Source organism: Microtus oregoni, unplaced genomic scaffold, assembly GCF_018167655.1.
Source record: "Microtus oregoni isolate MIOR12 unplaced genomic scaffold, Mior012 000011F_ref0000422, whole genome shotgun sequence".
NCBI classification, from domain to species: domain Eukaryota; kingdom Metazoa; phylum Chordata; class Mammalia; order Rodentia; family Cricetidae; genus Microtus; species Microtus oregoni.
The window spans coordinates 54,020,313-54,046,890 of record NW_024543070.1 but is presented as its reverse complement, the minus strand read 5'-3'; positions in this window follow the sequence as shown (position 1 = coordinate 54,046,890).

Genomic DNA, 26,578 nt, shown 5'->3' with positions numbered 1-26,578 from the left:
CATATACCACACACACACCTTACAGATATCACACAACACATACCACAACCACACCACACACGCACATCAAACACCCCCCACAGATGCACATGCACACACCACACACACACACACAGACACACACACACACCACACACACACCTCAATTTTTGGATGGAGAGAATCTGCGGGAAGCTGGCTATACTTAAGAGGAAGGGCTACCCAGAGTTTAACCTTGACTGTTATGAAAACCTCATCTCATGGCATATCTGTTCTGTCTCCTCTCCTCAGAGCACATTGGTCCCTTTGTTTGACTCCCTGTCCTTTTCTAGGGCATGCCTGTAGCCAAACTCAGCCTGACTGAAGCTGACTATCTGTGTGTATGGCTTTTGCTGTATGTGGCGAGAGAGCACTCTGGGGACACTCTGAAACACAGCAAGTATAGTGACACTAAGCCATCTGTCTGCACTGGCTTCAGGACAAGCCTCTGTGCACACATACTCTGGCATCTACACACACCCTGGCATCTACTTTTTTTCTTTTCCCTCATGGGGTGCCAGGGGAGGGCCTCAAGACTGTGTGTATAGAGGGCAGGCGCTCTTCCATGGACATCATGACAGCTCTAATGAACTGGAGAGAACTGTTACATTAGCAAGACTGACCTACCCCCTTTGGTCACTTATGGTGCCCTATACAACCAAGAGCTAGGTAAACAGTTCTCAGATTGTTTACGTTGTGGAATGACAGTAACATTGGGACCTGGACTATGTCACATACACATTCTCTAACTGTTGGGTTTATGGTCATACAGTCACCCAGTTTTCTCCTTTGCCTTCATCTAGAGTGTGCTATTGGTGTGCACCATTGTAACTTAGCTCTGCTTTCTTACCAGACACCGGTCTTGGGTGTTTCTCTTTGCACCAGCCGAGTTTTACTCAGGTTGGCCAAGAATGGTGTCAGTATTGTTTGCAAGCGTGGTTGCCATGCAACAGCACAGGAAGGCATGCTGAAGAGAGGAGGTGATTTTCTATGCATGACATGTCAGTACCACACAGTTACACAGAGTCCCTGGACCCAGATATGGAGCATGTACACATGCCCTCTCCCAGGAGACCTGTGTCGGATTGACGTTAGAGCAGTTAGAGCATTGGCATAAGGTTTGGAAGGCAAAGGGCACGAAGGCTGCCAGCAAGGACTGCATCCCACGGCATCTGCTTCCCCTGACCATGGTGAAGGAGGCTCTGATTTTCTTTACAGGCAGGAACTGCGCAGTGTGGTCTCTGGACAGCAGATAGTAACATGATTTACTGGACTGGTCACAGGATGCGATGTAACTGATTCTAACACTTGAGTGTTGTCTGTCCAGGAGGGATACCCACAATGGCAGAGGCCTCTTGGGGAGGTAGCCTACAGGGCGCCATACACCATAGTGTGGCAGTGAGCGCTGGGGCTGGAGGCTTGTTGGGTGTAGACAGGAGAGCCACATCGTCCCATAGCCCAATTCAGAGAAGTCATTTGGAGACTCCCCCTTAGCTCATCCTGGTGTAAAACGGTCAGCCAAATCCAACCTTTCCTTTTCTATATTGCTTACGTCAGGCATTTTGTCAGAGTAATGAGAAAAAGTAGTGAATCCAAGCAGCAAATGCGGTAGGTCCTATTGTTCTCTTGTCTAGACATGCCTGTGACAGAGTAGATCGATCAGTTTGGCTCAGCGACAGACCTAGCAGCATGGATGAAGATAGCATACAGCGATTATCGACATCCAGTACAATAACTTGTGTGACTGTGGTCTTTCTCCAGCCCTGGCCATACTCTGGGGGCCACTTAATACCCGGTCAGGACTCTTCCTGCTCTCAGCTGCCACAAGGACTCTATTGTTTATCACTGAACCCTGACCGACACTGAGTGACACACGATTTCTTAACATGAAACCATCTTTGCATTTCTGGACCGCATTCAGCTTGGTCATAGTGTCTTCTCTGCACAGCACACTGAGAAAGGCGGTGGACTAGCGCAGATGAAGATCTCAGGGCTGCTTTCCTATGTTGGGAGGACACAGGAAGCTCTGGCTTCACCTTACAGGCTCATTGCAGCAATCTGCTGCCTTGAAAGAGGGGCCCTGGAAAATTTCCATCTTTGCTGTGGAAAAACTCGCATTATTGCTTTTTAATTAGAAATGAATAATTAGAAATTATTTTTTTCTGTGAGAAATTGCCATGATTTCCCATATATACGGAAGGCAGGTATCTTGTAAATCTCGTCCTCTGCTCCCGCCCCCACCACCCCGTGGCTATTGAGTTATTCAGGTTTTCTGTTTCTTTGGATTGTTAGTATTTCAAGCTGCACTTACCGAAATCCAACTACATTCTAGAGTGCTCCTTCTCAGTCCAATGAGACTCTGCTCAGTAACATAGATGTTTACAGTTAACCGTCTCCCCGGCTTTGCTCATCTTTCCTCTGACAGTGGGTACCTGGGGTTTGTTGTTAGTCTAATCTGATTTTATTTTTATTTTAGGCAGATAAATAATCTCACCTTTACTGCTTATCAGATACATTTGGACATGATTTTATCTTGTATTTATTGTTTGTTCAGGAATATTTCTTTGGGGTTGGGAAGATGGTTCAGTGGATAAAGAGGTTGCTTTGCAAGCATATAGATTAATGTAAAAAAATTCAGACATGGGAACACATGCCTATAACCTAACACTGGGCAGGTGTGGAGACAGGGTGTTCCTGGGGCTTGATGGCAGCCTATCTAACCAACTCTAGAGGCAGTGAGAAACACAGCTCAAAATGTTAAAGAGTAACAAGAGGACACTTGATGTCAACCTCTGGCCTCTGCACATACCTACAGACAGAGGTGCTCACACAGGTACACACACACACACACACACACACACACACACACACTCCTCTTTTGCAAATACCCCTACCTTCAGTCATTTGTCAAGTGGTCTCAATTTTATTTTACTTTCTTTTTGATAATTGTGCTGGTTGATTTTAACCGTCAAACTTAACACAACCTAGACTCACCCAGGGATGACCTAGATGAAGAATCAATCATCTAGATCGAGTTTGTCTGAGCTCTGTATGATTTGGGTTCTTATTTTTATATAATTTTTTTTATAAAATAAAGTTTATAAAACAAAAAAGGAAGACCTAGCCCATTGTGGGTAACAGGGAGACCTGAACTGTGTAAGAAAGCAGAAGTTAGCTGAGAGCAAGCAGGCAGGCCTCTCTGCCCTGTGGATGTCAGATGTGAGTAGCTTCTAGACTTCCTGCCTTGACTTCCCAGAAATGATAGGATGCAGACTGGAGCTGGAAGCTGAATAAACCTCTTTCTCCCCATGTTCATTTTGGCCAGAATATTTTGTTACAGCAAAAGAGAGGAAGCTAGAACAAAGACTTAGAGGGATTTTTTTTTGCTTTAGTCATCTTCATACATGTAAATTTCTCTTAAGATTGATACATATTTTTAGCAATGAAAACAGCAGGGCTAGTCCCCACTAAAACCCACGAGTTGTGCAGAATGTGGAGACATTTTGAAAATGTGACTGTTAATCAAGTTATCTTGCAAGCCTTATATGTTAAAAATTAAACATTTTGCTTTAAATTGTGTGTGAATATGAATGTGTGTATATTTGCTGTAAGTGTATATGTATACAGAGGTGTGTGTATAGGTTGGTTGGCCAGCCAACCCCAAGAGGCCCATCCATTTCTACCTTATTACTCTTCCGTTCCTGTGAAAACAGTCAATGACCAAGGCAACCTAGAAAAGCATTTCATTAGGCTAGTGGTTTCAGAGGCTGAGAGCCCATGAGGGCAGAACAAAGGCATGGTGGTTACAACTGCTGAGAGCTCACTTGATGCCCAAGGGGAGGAAGAGAACATAGCGGGAGTGGCTCAGTCTTTTGAAACCTCAGAGCACACCTCCAGTAATTCCCCTTATCCAAGAAGGACACACCTCCTCATCCTTCCCAAATAGTTCCTCTAACTGGATACCAAGTATTCAAATAAAGGAGCCTCTGGGGGCCATTCTCATTCAGACTGCCACACTGTGCCAGATCTTTAAATGAAACCTTGCTACAAGCATGTATACATAACAAAAAGAAAGAACCAATAATATTGATGTTTATATTATCTGCTGGGGGTTTTGAAACATGTTCTCTGCAAAAGAGGTATGTGTAGGGGTGCCACTGGGGTATTTGTGACTTTGATTTTTTTTTTTTGAGATAAAGTCTCACAATATATTCTGGGATGGCCTCAATTTTGTGGTGATCTGCCTGCCTTTAGTCTCCTCAGTATTGAAATTATAGGTGTGAGCCACCATGCCTGGCTGTGGTTACTTATATTTTGAGTTTTTAAAAATTATTATTAGTGCACTGTGTGCTTATGTGCGTGTGTACATGTTCACACGTGTATGCGTGTGTAAGTACAGGCACACATGTGCTATGGTGCACATGTGGAGGACAGAGGGCGACTTTGGGAGTCAGTTCTGTCTTCCCACCATGGGTTCTGAGGATAGAACTCAGGCTGACAGGTTTGGTGGCAAAGGCTTGCTTTTGCCTGCTGAGCCACATCACCAGCCCAAGACTGTTATTGTTTTATTGTTATTGATTTCTAATTTTGTAATTTCTGTCATATGAACAGAGAATATGGCATTGGATGTAAGTTATGATGGGGGACTTCTTTTGGGTCTGAGGGCATAGTGTACTTTAGCTTATTTCTGTGTATCTATCGATTCTCTGTCAGTCATCCACCCACCCATCTAGTCATCAAAGGTGCAATGATCTACTTACTGCAAGCTAGTTCTTCCCTTGGCCCCAGCACTAGAGTTACAGGTGGTTATAGGCAAGTTGACTTTTTCATGGGGGCTGAAATTTGAACTCAGGTCCTTGTGCTTGTACCCCAACTGCTCTTACCCTAAAGTTTTGGTCACTTCCATACTTCCAGATGTCAATCAGGGCAGGGCCTGGCTCATGCGTTTGCTGTGCTGCCCCTCGCTGGCCTCTCTTCCACAGCCCTTTCCCTCTACTGGGAACTGGAGCGGTGGACGGATATCTGCGTGCTCAGCAGTGCTGCAACAGGAAATGGAAGTGGCATGTGGGAACCCCAGCTGGAGCCATCCTGGAGGCCAGCCCACATGTGTCGTGGGTTGCGAAAACGTTCCCACAGAGTGACTTTGTTTGCCTTTAGCTGGGGGGCCCTGGGTTTCACCCATCCAAGGCAAGTTTTTACATTGATTTCTTGGCTCCAGACTCCCTGAACCACATTAGCGCTGTGAAACTGGAACTCTTGCACGCACGCGGCGCAGCTCCAGGCTTTGATTTCTCATGGGAAACCTTCCTGCCGTTCAGAACCCCCAGGCGGATGACAATATTGCTTGACACATCCCTGGATAGGATGCTGTATTCTCTCAGGGCCTTCTAAGGACAGATGGCTGTGGGGAGGCCCTGAGCTTCCCTGTTGGCTGCTGCGTCTTAGTGACTCTGTGCAGAACATTTTCCTTTACCCCTGGTGGCATGGCACAGAAGAGAATGGACTTTGCCCCTCTTTAGTCTCTGATTCGTCTGTGGCAACTTGGTCCTTCCTCTTTCTTTTCTAACCCTGGCAGAGGTTATTAAGGTATAATCACATCCAATTTTTTTTTGTCTGCCCATCCCCACTTCTTACCAAGTCCATCCGTCTGTTCTGGGTTGCTTGATGTTCATGATAGTGGGGAGGGGGAGCCGCATCTTTTTGCTCAGCTGCTTCCTCCTCAGGCTAATTTACTTCCCCTGTGACATTTGAAAACATAAGTAGGGGAGAACCTCTCCTGCCTCCTTAGGAGGAGGTCCTGCGCTTTGTGCAGCAAATGTGTGTGTGTGTGTGTGTGTGTGTGTGTGTGTGTGTGTGTGTGCTGTCTTGAATCCTGGTCACTCACCGCTGTCTCGGGCACCTGCTTTCTCTTCTGTCTTCCCATTCTGTCCCAGGTCCCCGTCTGCCAGTGATTTTGCCCTCTCTTTTCTAGTAGGCCTGTTTTCTGGAAAGGAAGCTGTTTTTGAGGACATTGGTACCAGTCAGGGCCAGGGTGTCTAGGATAAGCAGACGTGTTGTGTCAGCAGGCACTGGTGGACAGCAGGGCAATGATCCCACCCCACATTTCTTCCCAAGGCTTTGAACACAGAAGCCATGCCTTTCTTTCCCACGTGGGTGGTTTCTTCTGACATTTCATGGCTGATGAGGTCAGGCAGGCAGGCTCAGGCCCTTCTTCAGAGACACTGTTTGCAATGCCTCATCTTCCAATTTTAAGTCCCTCGGAATCTCAGAAGGCAGAGGTGTCTCTTTTATCCCTCTGCCAGAGGTTATACACCTTATTAGCCACTATTATATAGATACTAGAGACATCTTGTCCCCTCCTCTCCTTCCCCTCCCCCTACCACAGGATCAGGCCTTCCTAGGAGCCCCACTGTTACCACCTAGGCCTTCTAAAATTCTTGCTGCAGCTGAGCAGGGGTTCCCCTCTGTTGTCCTGATTACTCCACAAGGTCCAATGCTAAGATACACATGGTTCTATTTTAGCTGTGGGGCCTCGTTCAGCCTCGCCCCTCAGTGGTCCAAGCCACCGTTCACAGTGCCTGAAGGTGGCATATATGCTAGAGGTCGAAAAAAGTCATTATCAACTTTACCCACTGTGAACCCTGGGAACCCCAGTGTTGACTGACCTGGTTAGACAAGCCTGCCGGTGCAATACTGGCATGAATGTTGCTGGAGTAACCAATCATTCTTATGATTGAAGTTAGGGACAACTCTACAAGTAAAAAAAAAAGAAAAACCTCATGCATGATATGGTTAACTGGGCCCAGAACCCATAACTGTCTGGGTCATAAGCCCTTGAGGAAAATCTACAGCTATTATTCTTCTGAGCGGGCACAGTGTTTAACAGTCCCCTAAGTATTTCTCTGTATACACACAGACTGGTACATTTCTCAGCCCTCCATCCTAGAAGCTTCTTTTTGCAGCAGATGATGGTTACTCAGTGTGCAGCCAATAGGAGACAGAGGAGTTCTCAGCTCTAAATGGTGCATCAGCCCTTCTATCTCCACTTAGGGCATGGCCCGATTGGGAGGGGGCACTCTGGAGTTCCACATCACCTCTTCCGTTCTAACAATAATGTACAGGGTTTCTCCTAAGTAGGTGCCACCTAGTAGTCAAGGCAACCTTCAGAGGATGCAGATTCTACCTGGACCACATGTCAGCTGTGGTCACCTATGTCTGTTTCTGTGGATTCGGCTGGGGCTGATAGCAAACTTGTCATGGGCACGTGGTCAGTTGTCTTCTGACCTGGTAACCATCAGTGACTATTCACCAAACCTGAACTTCTGGAAAGGGCAACTGTACCTTGCAACAGTGACTAGACCCTGAAATCAAAGCTGGCGGCAAACATGTCAGTCCCACTTGTGATGTGGCAGCTTTACTCTGATATCCCATAGTTCTTTCTGCTCAGAGGATTGCATGGATAAACCATGATTCCCTGAGGATCACAGGGTACCAGGGAGGGAGGAAGCAGGTATCAGACAACGCACCAGGCTTCAGAGCCGTGCTCATAAATGTCCCTGAAGAAGACACATCCCCCTGCAGACAGGCACCAGGACACCCACTGCATTGGACCAGGAGCCCCCACAGTTTACATCTCCATTTCTGGGCTGCACTTGGTAAGTTCTCAGTAAAAATGTGCTTGTTTGGTTTAGGCAGATGGCTCAGTCAGTGCAGCGCTTGGCATGCAAGGAAGAGAGCTGGGCATGGTGGTACTTCTTTATAATCCCAGTGCCTGGAAGGCAGGGATGGACAGATCCCTGTGGAGCTAAATCGGGGAGCCCTGGGCCAGTGAGAAAACTTGTCTCAGAAAAGCAAGGTGAATGACTGACTCTGGGAGTCTCACCTATCAATCTCCCGTGACTTTTTTCAGCGGCCAGAGGAGTGTTCTGCCTCCTTGGGGTTTAGGATAGCTATGGCTGGGCCAATGGGCTGCCCACCTCAGCACTCATATTTCCCCTCTCTGCTTCTGTCTGTTTTCTGAAATTGTAACATAATGCCTGGAACCAAGCAATTTATAAGACTAGAGCTTCAGGATATGGAGGCTAGGATTCAGGAGCAGTGCCAAGGTCTGATGAACACTGAGAGAGTACCACGTGGTGGAGGCTGCCCCAGGGTCTCCCAGCGGCAGATCCAGGGACACACACCATGCAGGGAATGCTGGAGAAGTCATTTTGCAGAGATGCCAGGGTGCAGTTGGAAGCCAGGAAGTCCGTTAGCCCTTGAGGGCCACTGGACAGCTGTCAGTCCTGTTGGCACCAGTGTGGACACCCTGTTGTGGGTAATTGGTACTAGACTATATGCTTGTCTGCCAGCGTAGGCGCTGGACTGCAGAGTGAACGCTGGTGAGGAGAGCATCGGCAGTCCGTTATTAATGTTCTCAGTGCACTGCCCCCATGAATTCCCAGCAGCTTTGGATAGGCAGCCCCTCCTCTCCAGACTGGTTAAGGTCATGGAGCGGTACTTCTTATCACCAAATATTTAAACAGAATTTAAGAGAATTAAAGGCCATTTCTTCATCTCTGACTGTCCAGGATCCAAGGTTCCTGCTCTGCCAGGAGGAGCTGTTCTGTGGAAATGTTTTTTCTTCTCTTAGTTCCTGGAGTTGAGTTGCAGGGGTTTGGGGGTGGGGTGTCTGTTTAAGACACTGCTGTTTAACACCAGGCTCTTCTGGAAACCCTCTTCAAGGGAGTGGCACATTCTACCGTGATTGCTTAAAAATGTAGAAATATAGCAGCATTATTACCGTCTCCCATTATTCACAAGGAGATAACGGCAATTCTGTGCTTCAAATGCTTGCTTTTTAAAATCTGTGTCAATGTTCATTACCACTATGAGCTCAGACACCCCATCCCCATGGGCTCACCCTCATTTCCTCACAAGCCTCTCTCCAGTCCTGCTCACTCTTTTGAATGTGTGAGGAAAATAGTCAACAACGTTTTACGGGGACAGTATCATCTGTGAAAAGTTTAAGGAGCTGCCACTGTTATCCTGTGGTGGTGTGAGGTCCCCAGAAGCCTCTGCTAGTGAGGGGCATGGAGGAATTCTTTTGACAATGACTCTACAGCACCAGTTTGTTGGAGAGGCACAGCAGCAAAACACCACATCCATGTCTGGGGACCATGGCAACCTCCTTCATGGAGGGGATTCCTGTTGCCTTCAGGATGCTGCAGCAACATGTTCTGACCTAGGGATGCCGGTCTGTTCCCATGGCATACCATACGGTAATAAGACACTATGCCATACCATACATACCATACCGGATACCACACCATGCTATACCATACCATACCACGCCATGCCATGCCATACCATACCATAGTCTGGGGATGACTGTAGTAGGGTGGGGGTCTGGGAAGACGAGTCTGGCACATAAACACAGGTGCGGAGTTCTGAGAAAAGAAATGAGTAATTTGAAGAGGAGCCTCACCAAGAGTCGCCTCCTAATCCTGATGACACCATGGCTCGAGGCTCTCTCTCAGGAGTCGAGTTTTCTTTGAGGGTTTGCAGTTAAGAAGAAAGCATCCATCTGTTTTTCCCTGAGAAACCGGCACCAATGTGAGCACGAACAGACCACCACAGTGAAGTTGGCCAAAGAGATGAGAAGATGGACCCTAGTCTTCCACTTGGCCTCAGGGCATCCTAAGAAGTTATTAAGGAAGAAGAGGTGGCAGTTGTTCTCCTGGAAAGGTGTCTGGTTCCCTCCTGTGTCCCCTTCCCAAGGTCACCATGGTTTAGAATCCTTGTAGCTTGCCTTTACCTGGGGAAAGGGAATGAAGTCATGTGTATAATGTGTTGGGATGACCTGTTTTCCCGAATGTGTATACTGGAACCCTGGCCTCTGCATAGGATGGTCATTGGTCACCACCATACAGCAGCATAAGTAACAGTTTTAAGAGATGCTGCCTTACACACACTGGAGTATGGCTCCTGAGTCTGTGTCCAGAAAGGCCCATCAGCCATGACCTTGTCACATAGGGCCAACCTAGAACCCACAGAAGAGGCAAGTAGCATTTAGCATCAGACATCCATCCGTGCATAATCAGTTAAGAATTTCTTTTCTCCAGAGCCCCTCCAGAGATAACATGCAAGGAGAGGCAGACAGCCTCAGTGTCCCCAGTGGGTTCCCAAAGCCCCGAGAGGGATTCGGGGAGATGAGACAAGCCTCTTCACCATCGTGTGGTGAGGGAAACAGACGTCAATCCTTGAGAACAGCAGATGCACAAATAGGGTTAAGAGTGCAAGGACCAGCCTGCAGGTTGTGCACAATGCAGTGAAACAGGCTTCAGAATATATGCTTGCTGTGGTCCAGGAGAGGTAAAGAAGCTTGCTAGGAAACACTGTGGTGATGCAGCTTGAGCAGCCACAATTGTCAAAAGCAAAAGGAAAGTATTGGAGTGAAGGGAACAGCTCAGCCAGGGCCTTTAAGTGTGGAAGAAACTGTATGTCCAGGCCATAGAAGAATGAGGTTTAGCACAGACAGCAGGAGAAAAGATGGAAAGGAGAGGGTGCTGGTGGGGTGGGCTGGAGAAGGGGAGGCTAGGGAGACAGAAGATGCTTATGGGGTAAATGTGGGGAGAGGAGCTGGGGAGATGGAGGGCACTCATGGAATAGGAGGGGCTGGGGATAGGGAGGGTATTCATGGGATAGGAGGGGACCTGGGGAGATGGAGGACACTCATGGATGGGGAGGGGACCTGGGAAGATGGAGGCCATTCATGGATGGGGAGGGAACCTGGGAAGATGGAGGGCACTCATGGGATGGGAGGGGGCTGAGGATAGGGAGGACACTCATGGATGGGGAGGGGAGCTGGGAAGATGGTGGCTGCTCAAGGAAGTGGTGGGGCCCTGGAAACTCACTCAGTGGTAGGGTTGGAGGCAAGGAGGAGCCGAGTGTGGGGAAGCCAGTTGGGTCTAAGGATGGCAGTGTAGGTTGGCTGGGGTGACAGGGAATCGAGAACAGGGAGTAGGTGGAAGCTGCAGATGGGGGAGTGAAGAAAGGGTGGCTGAGCATTTGGCAGAAGGGGTGGCGTGGATGAACATGTAGGAGGGATCTTGCACAGGGGCCCTGCATGCCTCCAGGGTGGAGTTCCTGGCATGTCTGACGGCCACAGGTCATTGTGGTTGAGAACAGTGTGGTCACCATGACCTTAACAGGTCCTATAAAGCAACAGGGGCTTCCTCTGGGGTTCTGAGAGGTAGAAACTCAGAGATGTTTAACTCCTAAGATGGAAGCCATCCATTCGGAGTGGGACAAGGTCAAACAGAGGGATGGTAAATAATATCACCCAATAATGTCATCATTATGGCTTCTGTCTAACGTCCATTTTGAAGTATTAACAGGCAGGCATTTCTTTTCCATTTAACTGCTCTGGAAACATCTATTTTAAGGAAGACTTTCAAAGTTCCCAAGTCCAGGGAAATCTGGTCATTGTTTAATCCATGCAGCAGGTGTAGCCTTAGTAGTGTGTAAAAGACACACTGTTTCCATGGTGCGCAGCCAGCGCAGCTGGGATCCAGTGTAGGGCAGCGGACTTTAGAGCCTCTCCCAGGCTTTTCTGGATCTTCGCTCTGTGTGTAGAGCTTTCAGTTGCCAGGAGGTAAAATTCTTACTTCAAACTCCACCAGGAGTCTTGAGTGTCTCCAAGGAAAAGTGACTTCCAATAAGGTGAACACTGATTTAAACCACTTCCATCTAGTTTGGTATTTAGCTCAGTGTTAGCTGAATAAGGCCACAAAACCCCAGGCACGTTCACGCCCTCATCCCTAGAGCCCGTGACTATGCGGCTTGACATACGAAACTTCCATGGCAGGTGGAGTTAACATAAGGGTCCTGAACTAGCTGTTGAAGAGAAGGCTCGGTCAATAAAGTGTCTGCTGTGCAAACACCAAACACAAGGTCTTGACTTCAGTCCTCACCACCCTTGTAAAAAGCCGAGTGTGCTCGCACAGGCTAATCATCCCAGCCTTGGGGAGGCCGAGATTTTGGATCTCTGGGGCTTACTGGCCAGCCAGCCTAACTGAATCTTGAACTTCAGGTTCGGTAAGAGAGTCTGTCTCAAAAACAAGGCAGTCAGCTCCTGAGTAAGAGCATCCGAGGCTGACTGTGGTCTCCACATGCATGTAAAAGTGTGACGCCCGGACAGGAGCATGCGCACACACTCCCACACAGAAGAGTGATTCCCCCACAGGAGCATGCGTACACTCCCACAGACACTGCCCTTCCCTCCCAAAGGATCCTGTTCCAAATCATCTGGGTAAATTCAATACATCATCTGGGCCCTTGTAAGAAAGAGACAGGAGCACCAGTGTTAAGGTCAGGAGACAATAAATAAATAATAAATAAATAAATAAAAATAAAAAATTAAAAAAGCAAGTAAGCCAGCAAACACGTCAGTGGGAGCAGAGGACAGGTTGGTGCCCCTTGAAGATAGAGGAAAAGGCGAGTCACTGGACAAAAACTGAGAGCTCTCCAGAAGAGGCAAAGGTGGGAAGCAGCCTCCACTGCAGCCTCCAGAGGGGCGCAGGCCTCAGCGTCTTGGATCTAGGATAGGAACTAGGACTTCTGGCTTTTGGAACTTTAAGATAATACATCTGGACGGGGCGATGGCTCATGAAGGAGGAGAGCTTGGTGCTCAAGTGTGAGAATCTGAACTCAAACCTCCAGAGCCCACTTAAAAAGCATGGCATGGCCTCATGTGTCTGGAACCCCAGAGCTGTGGAGGGCATAGTGAGCATGAGGCCAACCTGGGCTACCAAAGACCTTAAAAGAAAGATATACAGACCGAACATATGAAACACAGTGGGCAGATTGTAGTTGGACTTTCTCTGGGTCGCCAGCTCACAAATTAAGACACAGAGACTTATTATTAATTATGTAAACTTGCTTTTAACTTAGGCTTTTCCCCAACTAACTCTTATAACTTGAATTAACCTGTTTTTAATTCATCTATGTTCTGCCGTGTGGCTCTATTACCTCTCCTCCGTACTGTACGTCCGACCACTTCGGTGTCTTGCTGGCTTCTCTTGCACACCTAGTTTCATCCAGAGTTCTTCTCTTTGCCCGGAAGTCCCTCCTGTTCTTCTGCCTAGCTATTGGCTATTCAGCTCCTTATTAAACCAATCACAGTGACGTATCTTCACACAGTGTAAGCAAATATTCCACAACAGACAAGCAAGTGACATGCAGAAGTAGAACTTGGCCCGTAGTTCCTGGAGCCTGCAATGCTACACCCCCTTTCTCTGTGTAGCAGTCAAAACTTGGTTAGTTACTGAAACACTTTTTTGTCTTTATTTCCAACTCAGGACTACCCAGAAAAAGTCAAACACACAGGCACACATACACAGAGATACACACACGTGTGGAGTGCCGCATTTCTGGCCATCTGCCCCACCTTCCCCAGGCTTGCAACCTCTCTCCATAGCTCACTTTTGATCAGACTTACCTCCCCCTCCTGTGTTTGAATGTTATACCTGCCTCTGCTGCCATCTTGGGCTTCTGCTATGATAATCGTTGTCTAAGATTACCATCAGCCTACCTAGAGATGACCTGGACCTCATCACTCCAGCATGGAGGTGATGTAGCTCTATTCAGTGAAGGCAAAATGGCCAGCCTGGGCAAAGGGAGCAACAGACAGTAGTGTGATACAGGCTCACTCGGCTCAAAAACTGAGGGCTGCTGTGGCATCAGCCTTACCCTCTGCAGCCTCTAGGAGACTGATGCAAAGGTACAGTAGCTCTGGGGAGATCAGGCCCACTGGGCCCCTGGGTGGAAGCAATCCATCTGCCAATCAGGAGCAATCGTGTCTATTTTTGTAAGTTCAAAGTAAACTAAAACCAGACCAGGCTAGCTAGAAGGACTTGGGGCCTTATCTGTTCCAGCAGCTTCTGTGACCAGACTAACACTGCAATGCCACACAAATAAAGACAGAAAGCAGACAATAGAGCTAAGAGCTGCATAGATTATGGGGTGCCAAGCAGTGGCTGAAACCTCTTGAAGGAAGTCAAATGGAACTGATGGGAATTCTGGGGGCAGGCGAGTCATGAGGAAGGACAGCTGGAGCAGGGGAGACATAAGCAGGGGTCTAATCAGTGAGGGGCGGGGCGTGAGGAGCAGAAAGGAAGGCTCAGAGTGAACCTGGAGCTGGGGAGGAGCTGGCTGTGTTCTGCCGCAGAGGCCTGGGAGGGCAGTATAAGAGGCAGAAAGGATACATGACAGGCCTTGGAACTGGAGAAGAGCAGGTAGTGGTCCAGCCCAGGCCTGGGTAGCATGCATTTTAAAGCTGATTTTGTCTAAAATGCAATGAGAATCCAAAGGAGGTATGGTGATGGAGGGGCAGTGTCTGCGGAGGATGAATTAGGTGCAGGTTGGACATGCCTGGAGCGGACAACAGGAAAGAGAGAGAGGCAGCCCTGTCCAGAGATCAGACGTGGAGGACCAGACAGCGGCTGCTGCGACTCCACAGGGGGCTGGAAGGATGGGCCATCCTCAAGCAGCAAATAAATTGGAGGAGTTACTGGCATGTCTTAGGGGACCACAACTATCAGCATTTGCTTTCCTGCAGTTAAAACACCGTCTCCAAAGCCCACCTGGCATAGCTGCCTGCTGCTCTGGTTTGAGAATTAGCAAATGAGTTGTCTGCAAAACACCACTGCCTGCCCCCCCCCCCGAATGAATAGGTAAATTTGAATTTTATTGGGTTTGCAGAGGTAAAGCACTTCATCAGAAAATGGTTTTGGTTTTGCAGGTGGTTAGAAATTATAAAACTGAGCAAACTCTTTATCTGATGTGGCCATGTTGCACACACATTTAAGTCACGTTACTGTGAGAGCAGTGTTGATGTGGAGGACACGGATGTGTTGCTTGTAAAAGGAATCGTGTACTTGTTTCCTATCGACACACACACGAGGGTCCTGTGAGTGCTGCTGGGGATCCATGCAACTGTTCCCCTTTGCTCACTGTGTGTGGAGGGGACAGGATGCAACTGAGCAGCGTGTGTCTCTGGGCTGGCCTGGCCTCTGATCTACCACACACATTGTAAGGGGGCCACTTCTGGGAAGGAGCCGTGATCTTTGGCATTGGTTGCACTTGGTTATGACTTAGGGAGTGTCCTGGATCGCTTTAATTGTCAACTTGACACAGCCTAAGTCACCCGAGAGGAAAGCCTCAGCTGAAGAATCCCTAGGTCACACTGACCTGTGAGCACATCTGTGCAGCACTGTATTGCTTATTAACCGATGTAGGAGGGCCCAGTCCACTGTGGGTGGTACCGCTTCCTAGGCAGGTAGGCTTGGGTCATAGAAGAAACCTAGTTAAGTGTGTACTTTTGAGTCCAGCAAGCAGTGTCCCTCCATGGCTCCTGCCTCCAGGTTCCCGTCTTGAGTCACTGCCTAGACTTCCCTTGGTGATGTTCTGTGATTTGGAAGTATAAACCAAATAAACCTTTTTCCAAAACCATTTAGTCAGTGAATGAGACTCAAACAGGGAGCTGCCTGTTTGTTGAGGCCCAGGAGATGAATCTCATATTTCTGCTATGTCGGTTTGAGGGAGGTTTGGGCATTGGAAATGATCCCCTGTAGGGGGCATAGTGGGATGGGGTTTATAGATGTGTACCACCACATCTAGCTATGAAGGGTTTTTCACCTTTCTTACCCCATTTTTCAGGATGTATCCCCTGAGGACTTGGCACAGACCATCCCCAGAGCACAGCCTCTCGAGAAGAGACTCTGGCTCATTCACATCCACCAGGTCAGAAGGGGTCTGAACAAGCTCTCCATGGGGTTCTCTGCAGACAAAAGGCTCAGGAATGACTGGCCTAGAATTGCTTCTGCCTTCCTCATCTAGTCTCCATGCTACCTTGAGTCATTGTCTTTTGGACATCAATAGAGAACAGCTCCATGCAAGGCTATAAAATGATACAGCCCCTGCCTTGCAGCCCCATAATTTGCAGGAGAGCAGGAGGTGGCAGGTCCCTTACAGTGTGGGGTTAGGGCATGGTTCAGCAGTGCTGGCTCTGGCTGGACAGCTGGAAAGGAACGCTTGCTACTCACCTGGTTTCTGAGGAAAGGAACTTAACTGTAGCTGATTCTTTCTTCAGCTTCCTGCAGGTTCTGTGAAGTAGCCCTTGAGGACCCAATTCCCAGCCAGGCAGTTTTAGGTAGGGACCCTGAGGTAGTCGCTAGAGGAGGTGGTGACTAAGCAGAACTCTGAAGTGATCAGATCAAGGCTGAGTCAGTCTGAGGCAGTGAGCCTCAGTTCCCGGTCAGCCCTGTGATCACACTTGGAAGTGAGCAGGCGATCTCTGTGGGGCACTGTCTGGCTAAGCACATTCAGCTTGTGCATACCATAGTGTCTGTGATGCGTGTTGGGAGCCCTCTGTCTCCCAGGGACTCCCATTGTGTGGGTCAAAAGAAGATCTGAGCCATTGTGATGGTACATACCTTTAACCCCAGCACTTGGGAGGCAGATGGACCGATCTTGGGTGTGAGGACAGCCTGGTCTACATGATGAGTTCCAGAATGAGCAGGGCTACAGAGTGAGACCCTGAGACCCCGAGTTTCTTCTCTCTAGATCTTTCTGGTGTGTGTATACAGACACAAATGTGTTCATGTGAGTGTGTGCACATCTGTGTGAGGTACATGTGTGGTTTCCTGTATGTGTGGATTATTTAGACTCAGGTAACTGGTCAGGGAGCTCCAGAGAACCCGTCTCTGCCTCTCCAAGTGCAGGAATTGCAGGTACGCGTGCCTTGTGCCAGCTTTTTGGGTGATTGCTGGGGATCTGAATTCAGGTCCTCGCATCTAGATGGTGTGTTGCTCTCCTTGCTGATGTGGTAAAATACTCAACAAAAGCTGTTTAAGGAAGGAAAGGCCCCTTTCGGCTATGATTTGAATGAACTGTCTGTCATGGCGGGAATGTGCGGCAGGTCCGTGTGTGGGAAGCAGCCGGACACATTGCATCTAAAATCAGAAAGTACAGGTCGGGTGTGGTGGCGCACACCTTTCATCCCAGTACTTGGGAGGCTGAGGCAGGCGGAGCTCTGTGAGTTCAGGGCCAGCCTGGTCTATGGAGTAAGTTCCAGGACAGCCATGTCCACACAGAGAAACCCCACCCATGAGAAACAAAACAAAACGACAACAAAAACATGCAGGGTTAGCATGCTGGAGCCCAGCTTCTGTTCTCCTTTTCACTCAGCCTGGGATCCCACCCCAGGGAATGGTCTCGTCGACTCTGTCCACCTAAGTTAACCCAGTCTACAGATTCCCTCACAGATATGCCCAGAACCCTGTCTCGCCTGCGCATTTTAAGAAAGCAAAGTTGGTAGTAGTACCCATCACCTGAAGCAAGAATATTACCTAATGAGCTGTGTCTCCAGCCCTGAGAACATGCATCCCTTACAACTCGTGGTGATTGGTGGCACTACTGGTCAAGGACCCCACTTTGAGGATGACGCTACTAAGCAGAAGGTGGGGGTCACATGGGGAGAAGTCCTCCCATGGTGTTTGGGGGATGCCTGTGACCTTGTGAGGCAGCAGGACACCTGGGTCTGGACTGTTTACACTTGTGAGCTCCCAGGTTTACAAGAAGCCTCGTGGGGGTGGACTTGGCCCCTGCACACCAGAACTTGACAGCATAAACATCAGAATGACCCACTTCCTGGACACCCCCTTCCGTGTCTGCTCTGGGTTCACCAACGCTGCGGCCACCTGGCTGCTCCCAGAGGCTCCCTTCTGCTTTACGAGTCACTCACATGGATCTGGCCACAGCAGCCCCATCCTTGGAGCTGCGACTGCTTTCCCTCATGTGACCTGGCCCAACAGTAGTAGCCTGCGCTCCGGGCCTTCCTGCCTTTGATGCCTCTTAGGATTGAATGTTAGCAGCTGCCTCTTAAAACCCCAAAGTTAATAATTCTCCGGGGTGGAAGGAAGCCAGGCTCTGCAACTCCAGGGGGCTTGGCTTCAGGTTAGACACCTCCCCACACACACAAATGGGGTGGAGAGCCTGTGGCAGCATCTGACCCTTGGCAGGGTTTCTGTGCGCTTGGCTTCTGTCTTTCCTGGAATATTGTCACTATGGCAAGGGCCTGTGCAGTTTCTGGGAAGATAGGGGAGGCTTCCTGGTGTCATTTGCCTGCAGGATATAGTCAGCCTGGATGCGGGGATGTTAGGGCTAGATTCCCACCCTTCCTGGGATCTGACCCCCTGGATGTACAGGACTGCTGTAAGCATTAATGAGGTGAGGGATGGGAGTGGGGGTTCAGGAATATCCGGTAGCAGCCTTGCAGTTGGGCCTTCTGTACCGGGAGCTCTCTCACACACACACACACACACACACACACTAGCTCCTCATAAGCAAGATCCTCTAGTTGATGAAGCCTTGCAGGCATCCTGGGGAAGTGCTCTGGCCTCTTGACTCTGGCCTGAATTGCTGTGGAGTTAGCCTGGAGCTGCCACCAAGAGCCCCTATCCTTAGTGTGTTCTCGTTCTCCATCCCTGGTCTGGTGCTGTATGACCTCTGACCACCGCTCCTTTCCCAGTCCTGCTAGCCTGAGAGTGATGCCACCATGTGGCCCTCTTTAAGTTCCAGGGATGCCACTTGGAGCTGAGCAAGGCAGCTGGGCAGTAGAACTTGACTGCGGGCAGCAATGTGGTCACAAGCCTCACTTGCTGGAGTGTCACTGTCCTCCTGTGGTATCTCCTGTGCTCTCGGGAGGGAGGATTCCCTGCAGGAAAGGGTTGAACCCTTGGCTTAAGGTTGTCATTGTGAAATAGCAGTTCCCACTGTCAGTGCCGTGTTGTGCCTGGGGGTGACTTGCGAGGCTGAGGGACAGCTGTCTCGGGGCCTGTGAGGATATCAAGAGGCTGACAGATCCTTAGGAAAGAGTGAGGATGATGTTTTAGTCCTCCTGCCATGGCTGCGGAGAGACACCATGGCCAAGACAACTCTTATAAAAGAAAGCATTTCATTGAAGGCATGCTTACAGTTTCAGAGGTTTAGTCCATTATCAGCATGGCTGCACGCAGGCAGGCTTGGGGCTAGAGAGGTAGTTGAGAGCTACATCCTGACCCTCAGACAGAGAGGGAGACACTGGGCTGGGCAGGAGATTGTTGAAACCTCAAGGGCTGTCCTCAGTGACACACTTTCTCCGACAAGGTCGTACTCCCTAATTCTTTCGAACAGTGCCACGCCCAATTGACTAAGCATTCAAATGTGTGAGTCTGTGGGGGGGGGGGGAGCATTCTTATTCAAACCTCTGTGGCTGGAAACTGAGTGACAGCAAAGAGAGGACACCTCTCAAGACTTTCTAATGATTCCAGGCAAGGACCTGTGAGTCACAGATTGGAGTGAGTTGGCCTGGTGGGCGAGGGTGTGCCCAAGCAGCCCAAGGGAAGGTGTGAAGAATTTGCCTCTATATACTTGAGCGGTCACATGGCCTCGGGAACTCCTTTGTCTCCCGAAATCGAGACTGGGGGGGGGGGGCAGTCCTGGAAGAAGGTGAGAGCTTCTTAAATTCTGATGTGTCTTCCCAAACACACAGGCCTTCATGTGAAGAAGGAGGAATGGCTGCTTGCAGGGCACATGGCCTTGGGCACTGTCAAGGGTAACTGCCCGTGGTGTTGTCCTTTGAAATGTCTATTCAGTGAACCCCCTCTGCACGTAGATGTTAGGGTGAGGAAAGGGCAGGGCCATCTCCAGTACTGGGAAAAGTTTAACAGTAACTAATTCTATTCGCCTAGGGTCAAGGGACAGCCTCATCCCTGCTCTCTGGCTGATCTCTTTCCTTTGCATTAGTACAAGGGCAGGTGGCAGATTGCAGGTCCAAGATTAGTAGAGATAGAAAATGGAGCAGCAGCTTCTGAAAGAAGGAAGGTCAGTTTTCCTTAAGAGTGTAGCCCCTGGTGAGCTGACGATGACCAAGTGGAAGGCTGGTTAGTGTGAGAAAACCACCCTTGACCCCCTTCCTCTTTGTTCATTGTGTCACGGTCTCTGAGTCTGAGGAGAATGCTAGACCGTGTCAGCCTGGGTTCTCTAGCTCTGTTCTCTTCCTTATTCCTCTAAGCCAACCCAGGTGACACTAGGCCCCAGAGCCTGAGGTGTGTGCAGGCAGGGTCCCTTTCTTCCTGCAGAGCTAGAACCTTCTTGGGTGTCAATGATGGTGGCTTGGTAGGCAACCATGCCCATGGACCCTCCTGCCCAGTTTCTGAGCAGTGTGCTGGTGGCAGGCGCTGTATTCGTCCAGCTATTTTCTCATGCAGTAGAAACCGACTAGAGCTGTGTACTCTTACTGCACATGGACTTGAAAGGCAAGGTGTGGGAGAAATTCTTCTCTAGGCATATGATCCTATGTGCTCAGTGACTATGTTCAAGGGATAAATGCAACCAGACCCTTAGAAGAGAACTAGGGAATGAACAGCTCTGTGCACATTGACAACTTCCACATAGGATACAGGGCCCTCTTGGTGGAGCAGAGCTTGGTTGGGAGTGACCTTGCTCTTCATTTACCTGAGCACACTCTGCATACTGGGCTGTGTCTTTAGCTGAACTGTGTGACTATCCCCTGCTGGGCTCAGACTGTCCCTGCATAGCTCTGTTCCAGGAAATTCTCAGGACAGCAGGATCTGCTCAGGTGACTAAGGCCAGGCTATCTCAAGGAGTCTAACTCTGGGAATAGCCCCCACGGCAAGCTGCCACTATGGGAGAAGGGACAGTTTTCAAAGAGAGGGCCTGGCCTTTAGTGGGTACATGGCACCTGGAAAGTGGACCTGGGATCCCAGGAAGTATTTAGAAGGGACTCTTCGAGACTTCAGGCAGTGAGGGGCTACAGAGATGTTCTGGGTGCAAGGCAGAGGGGCTATACATTGGGCTTGTCTTTCAGGGCATGTGTGTGATGGCTAAAAGCTGTATGTGATCATCAGAGATGGCAGGCACACTGGGCAGAGATGCCAGTTCTGTGTCTGAGTCTTGATGACACAATGAATGATTCATCCCTCTAAGCTGAGATCCTGATGTCATTTTCCTTAGGTGGTTCCCAAGTGTCTTCAGACTTGTCAGATAAATGTAATGGCTTCTAGGGCATGCAGGTACCACGGAAGAACCCTCTGGCTGCTGGAATCCCAGTCTGGGGAGTATTAAGGAGACAAACATGAGTTCAAGACCAGCTTGGATATATGTTGAGACTGTTTAAAACAGACAGGCCCCTAGTTGATGACCTTCAGCCCATAGTGGTCCCTTCCTTGGTTTGCTTGGAGACAGGAGAGTTGAGTTTTACTTGATCACTAAAAATACCCAAGCGGAAGACATGGCATGTGTTTGTTTGGATTGTGGTCTCTTCTTGTTAAGAGGACAACACAAGGCAGTATAATATGACACACCACAATGCATAACAACACAGCTTGATACAGCACTATGTGGTGTAACACCACAACTGAACATGTCTCCATGCCGTCCAACAAACATGGCGTGATGCAACATCTCTATGCGGTGCTAACAGTGTAACACATCACACAGGATGCCATACACCTGTGCCCACCTGTACTTGTATAAATAAATGTGAAACCATTATCTGAGCTAAGAAGTCATAAAGCCATGTTCCATGGGGGAGATAGAAAGGTGGCCCCTCTCGGGGAGAAGAGTCTTGGTAGAGATGTGCTCGGGACACTGATGGATAAGGTACCAGTGATGTGGGTGCAGCCTTGATGCAATGGCAGAGATGATAAACTCCACTCTACAGGAGGATGTTCTGCACAGTAAAGAGATATGTTTCCGTGAAGTAAACAATTCCCAAGCATGAAAAAGGTAAGTTTAGAGAAACTAAAGGAAAACTGCTGAAGAAGGAGGCTCTCACTCAGACTGGCTTGGTGTCTCCCCATGGTGACTCACCTGTCTGGTCCTGCTCTGTATCCTGGTTACTCGGGTAGAATCTCAGTCCTTCGCCTTCTGTGTTTCTCCCCCATTATCCACATCTGTCTATCCACATCTGTCCTAGAGCACAGGGCATCCCTCACCTGCTGTAAGGTACAATGCTGGTGTGTTTTAGAGCTCCGTTAAGAGCTGAGGGTGGGGGCGGGCCGTTCCTCTGACTAGGAATCTCTCTAGGATTTTTGAAACCAGAAGACAGGGGTAGTTTCAGGGTGTCATGATAACCTCAAAGGTCCCGGCCAACCATGGCATTTCAGCTCTATCTAGATGCTCACAGGAGTCCTGAGCTGGCTCCTAACCTGGGCTCTTTGTGCCCCGTGTCTCGGATCTGCTGGTCTCCTGGCTCTGCTTAGCTAGCAATTACACCTCTAGACTCCCAGAAGCCTCATGAAGTCCCCTGGCCTGCAGTGACCACCAAGTACTAAAGCTGTTAATTCCTGGTGAATTTCAGGAACCCTGTCCTTTCCCTGGGACTCTGATGGGCCTCTAGAAGTCTGAGGCAGGCTTCTGTTCTTTTGGACCCCGTGGACATGCAGATTCTGCCTTCAAGGATCTTGGGTAGGTCCCTGGGAGGCACTTTAGTCTAAGGCTCTGAGGAAGAGTCGATCTGGAAGTCTCTTGACAAGCTGCCACATGCCAGAATTTGCACCAGTGAGTTTGCACAACCATGTGTGTTGCACGCCAGTTCTGAATCACAGGAAAATACCTGTGTCCCAAATGGAGGGATTAATAAGCCTTTATACAATGAGCTACTGGGAAGGTCTAGCTAATAAACATATGGCTGCTGGTACCCCAAATCCCTAAACATCCTGCCTGCTCGGCTTTCAATGTCCCAACAGAGGCTGCTGTCTAACATCAAGGTCACATGGGAACCCTGCTGCCCAGGCCCCAGGCCTTCCTGTGCAAAGCCCACAGTTTTCTTCCCAGCTTCCCTCAGGGCTATTTTTAGGATCTTGTTTTTGAAGTTGGAAGTTCACAGTGGCTAACTAGAAAGGGCGCTTTTCTGGAATGTCTGTCACACATTCCATGATGTGTACTGCACAGAGCAGAAGGGATCCAGGGTTCCCAGCTGGGGCCAGGTGTCTGGTGTCCACCCTGCCAGGCCACGACATGGTCCCGGTAGTCAGTTCTGAGGTGACACTGTTCTCAGCTTCAGCACCTCCCCAGACCCCACTTCTTCCCTACACTAGATCATCACACTCTATAGGTGAGAGTTGGGGCAGGGAAGGCTTGTGTCGGGCGAGCCCTGGCGGGTACGACCTTCTTATGGGTGTTTTGTGCCTCGCAGTGGGCTGTCTCCCAGGTCTTGGCTGGCCTGTCCAGAGGTTGTGATCACATGGACTGCTGGGGCCACCTCTCAGAGTGTAGGAGTCAGAGGGAAGCATGTCTCGTCTGCTCCTGTGAGTCTGGGGGATGAACCCAAGGGTCTCAGAGTGTACAAGGGAAACACCAGGCCTTCTGCAGTCCCAGGCATGGCCTATGCTATGCCAGCACAAGCTGGCTTCCCTGTCACCCTCACAGTGGGTCCCAGTCTCTTGGGTGTGGTGTGGTTACACAGGAAGCCCAGCTGGTGTGCCCCTGGAATACGTCCTGGCTTCTCAGAACAGCACGGAGCTGATCTAGTAATACTGGTGAGTCCTGGGTCCTGTCTCTTCCTGTCTCTTGGTCTCCACCCTGCTTCCTGCACCAAGCTGTGCTTGAATGGCTCTGGACCTCAGTATCCTCATTTTTAAAATAAGAGTGTTTCTGTCCTCAGCTCTCCTCAAGGGCCTTGAGGTGGTGAATTGAGCCAGGGCCTGTAGGCTTCTCTGGGGACCCAATAATCCTTCATCTCGTGAAAGCTTCAGGAATGAGTACATGGTTGTGGTGAAACATGAAGAGATTCTTCCCAAAACAAGTGAGGTGAATGCCCAGGCCTCTAAGAATGAACTCTGTAGATCTGGCTGGATGCTGACCCAAGAACTCTGTACAGTTCCAGAGAATCTAGTGTTTGCCTTGGCAGGCGAGAGCATTTCGGTTTGTTTTAGCTTCCCAGGAGTCCCCAGAGTTGGTTGTCACCTCGGTTTCTCTGGAACTCAGCTGTTGCAGCAGATCCTGCCTACCCCTGGGCCCCCCTCTCCCACTCGTGTGACAAACACCTGGTATCTCCCACAGGAGCGTCCTTTGCAGCCACCCTACTTAGCGAATGGTTATTCATTATCAGAATGCATGAGGGAGAGATGCCGCCACATACAGAGACATATAGCTCCCCACTAACTGCTCTCCGAGAGCCACACCGCTCAGGACCATTCTGGATGGAAGCACTGCCTTGAATCCTCATCTCTGGGCACAGCAGAGACGACTGAAATAGTGTGGAAGTGGGGCTGCTCAGAAAGACAGCGCTAGGGTCTGGGCAGATGTCTCAGTAGCTAAGGTGCAAGCCCTACAGCCATGAGAATCTGAGCCGCTAGACCCCACCTGTAAAAAAAGCCTGGCAAGTTGCTAGTGTTTTGAATCCCATTCCTAGGGAGACAGAGACAGTTAGATCCCTGGGCCTGGCTAGTCAGTCAAACTAATCAAATTGATGAGTTTCAGGCCAATGAAAGGCCTTGTTTGAAAACACAAGGTAGACAGCTTCCTGAGCAGGTGACCTTTGAAGTTGACTATCTACCGCTACACATATATGACTCCACCACAAACAGAGGAAGATCAGCATCCACCCAAGGAATAGTTTTCGTCACTTTTAGAGCAAAAGATAAACGAAGACCTGATCGCTCTGACAGTGAGCTGGTTCAGGCTGAGCACTTGGTGCCTCCCAGGCGCTGAGTGCCGTAATTGATAATTAGATGATGGAACAAGCCGGAAGCCAGATGTCCATGTTTGGGCATGTCCTGTTTCACATCCTGTTTGTGCTGATGTCCAAGTCTGGGTGCACATGACCCTGTTTCCTGGTCTCTGGATGCCAGGCTTCTGTGAAGACCTGAATATGACCTCCCTCACCTCAGGTCTGTTTGGATTTACACTGTGGTTGAAGTCCACATTGATTTGAGAGGCAAGCTGACATTTGTGCCCATGGCGAGCAGGAAGTTCTTCCCCGACCAGAGGTCTCAATTCTTACTAGAACTAGTTTCTTGCCTGCAAGTCCTAGTCTCTCAGATCAACTGACCGCTGTTTGTAGAGACGCCAAAGGGCCATGGCAGACCCAAGATGTCATCCTCTAAGTGTCAAGTCCATGCTAATGACCAGCTAGGAAATCCAGGGCAGGAAGCCCTAGCACCAAGAGGCTTCACAAGGAGGCCCTGGCCTTTGGTGATGGATTTCCCCAACTCCTGTGCATGTATTAGTCAGGGCTCTTCAGAGAAACAGAATTAACAGAGTGGACACATATTAAAGGAAATTTACTAGACTGACTTACATGGTAGAGGCCAGATAGCCCAACAATGGCTGCCTACATGCTGGAGAGACGGAGAACCTGGCAGATGTTCAGTTCCTGGAGATAGGTGTCTTTGCAGTCTCAGCCAGGGACTGATGCTTTAGAGTAGAGGTTCTTCCTAATGCTGCGACCCTTTAACACAGTTCTTGATGTTGTGGTGATCCACAACCATAAAAGTATTTCATTGCTTTTCACAACTGTAATTTTGCTACTGTTATAAATTGTAATGTAAATATCTGATTTGCAGGGTATCTGATATGTGACCCTCCCCACCATCCCAAAGGAATCTTGAACCACAGGTTGAGAACCGCTGGTCTAGAAGGTTCCTGGAGGATTACTGGTCTTCAGCTCACTGAGCAGGAGCCTTTTGCTTCTACCTACCACACCCCAACATCTCCATAGCTGTTAACTCTGTCAATCTCTCCATACTTTCCCCTTTCCATCCCTCTCCCCTCCCTCCATCCCACCCCTCCGTTCTTCTCCTCCTTCCTTTCTTTCCTTCCCCCCATTCTCTCTTCCCTTTAAGGTTGACTTCTCTCTTTAGAGAGTGCATTCAGACCCACGGGCATGAGAGGGAAGAGGAAAGGCTCCTGGCTCTGTCTCGGCCTGAAGCTGACAAAATGTATATGTGCTTGTTCTGGTTAGTTAGGAGTTCTCAGAGGGGAAACCACCCCTTTGTCTCCATCTTGGCCCGTTTTGTAGGTCAAATGTGTTTGGAGTTGATTCTAGCCAGGAAGGGGCCAGCCCAGCAGGTTGAAAGTAGGTATGGCTCTTCAGGGGAAGGACCCTCCCACCCTCCTGTTGTCCAAGTCCCCCGTCTGTGAAGAGTGTCTGGTCTATCACTCCCCTCCTGTTGTCCTTCTCCACCTCTGTCCAACAGCCAGGAACATGGTGTGCAGGGCCGAGCTCCCAGTGTTTGGCTTGCAGTGAAAGGCAGTTCTGGCCTGAGGTCAAAGTACCCATCTTCTGCATGTGCTCAGTTCCAGGATGGCCCCCCTCTGCAACCTGGATTCCTCACCTAGGGAGACAGGGTGACCTTACTGATGGGGTGGTGTTATGGACCAAGCTGTACCCACTTACTATTTTACACTGAAATCTTATAGGGACTTTTGAGAGGGGGTTAGGTCAAAGAGGGGTCTGGAGGGCTGACTCTGACCTAATAAGATGCTACTGAAGGAGAGGAGATTAAGACAC